Raw genomic sequence first — 1,630 nt, 5'->3', positions numbered from 1 at the left:
ATTCTGTTGCATTAGAGAAACTAATTGAGGCTTAAGCTCAAAGTTGTTTGCTCCAATGGCAGGGATAGAGATGCTTCTCCCATAGAAATCGGGAGTAGGTGCAATAAAGTCACCCAGCACCTTCCTTGCATTGTTGGCATTGTTGTTGTTTTCGGCTGCCATGAGTTCTTCTTCCTTGAAGAATTCGTTCAGGTGCTCTAAAGAGAGTTGTGCTTTGGCTTCTCTTAGCTTTCTCTTCAAGGTCCTTTCAGGTTCAGGATTAGCCTCAACAAGAATGCCTTTGTCTTTGCTCCTGCTCATAAGAAAGAGAAGGGAACAAGAAAATGTGGAAATCTTCTATGGTCTCAGTTTAGAGATTCCTTTAGGTGTCAGAGGAAAAGAAGAGTAGAAGACAGAAGTGGAAAATTCGAACTTAACAGAGAAGATGGAGTTCGAATTTTGCATTAAGGGATAGTGTTAGTCCATAAATAGAAAGATGTGAGAAGGAGGGAAGTAATTTTCGAAAATTAAGTGAAAATTTTGAAAACATTTTTGAAAAACATTACTTAATTTTCGAAAATAAAAATGGAAAAGAAATCAAGTGATTTTTGAAAAAGATTTTGAAATTAGAAATCAAAAGGATTTGATTGAAAGCTATTTTGAAAAAGTTGTGGTTAAGAAGATATGATTGATTTAAAAAAAATGTGATTGAGAAGATATGATTTGAAAAACATTTTAAAAAGATTTGATTTGAAAATTAAAAACTTGACTAACAAGAAAAGATATGATTCAGACATTAAACCTTTCTTAACAGAAAAGGTACCCTGGCTGGCGTTTAAACGCCAGTCTGTCCTTCTTCACTGGGCGTTTTGAACGCCCAGCTTTTTCTGTGCAATTTCTCTGATGTATGTTCTGAATCTTCAATTCTCTGTATTATTGACTTGAAAAGACACAAATTAAAAATATTTTTGGATTTTTAATAATAAGGACAAACCAAAATGCAACAAGAATCAAATAACAATGCATGCAGGACACCAAACTTAGCAGTTTGTATACTACTGACACTAACTAGATGAGAATGCAAATGAGACACACAAGACACTCAAGTCAATAGAATTCAAAGATTAGAGCAAGTAAATCATCAAGAACATCTTGAAGATCACTTAGACACATGCATGCAATTGACACCAAACTTATGATGAGACACTAGACTCAAACAAGAAATATTTTTGGATTTTATGATTTTGAAAATTTTTTTGTGTTTTTCGAAAATAAAATGGAAAAAGATATCAAAATTCTCAATGAGAATTCCAGTAATCAGTGCAATGCTAGTCTAAGACTCCGATCCAGGAATTAGACATGGCTTCACAGCCAGCCAAGCTTTCAAAGAAAGCTTCGGTCCAAAACACTAGACATGGCCAGAGGCCAGCCAAGCCTTAGTAGATCACTGCTCCAAAAGCAAGATTGATAAGAAATCAACAAGCTCTTGTGGTGATAAGTTGAAACCTCGGTCCAATGAGATTAGACATGGCTTCTCAGCCAGCCAGATTTCAACAAATCATCATGAAACTCTAGAATTCATCTTCAAGAATTTCGAGAAAAAAAAAGTACCTAATCTAAGCAACAAGATGAACCGTCAGTTGTCCAAACT

The sequence above is a fragment of the Arachis duranensis genome, chromosome 10 (assembly GCF_000817695.3).
Source record: "Arachis duranensis cultivar V14167 chromosome 10, aradu.V14167.gnm2.J7QH, whole genome shotgun sequence".
NCBI lineage: Eukaryota > Viridiplantae > Streptophyta > Magnoliopsida > Fabales > Fabaceae > Arachis > Arachis duranensis.
The sequence above is the reverse complement of the archived record's forward strand: the minus strand, read 5'-3'. Positions refer to the sequence as shown.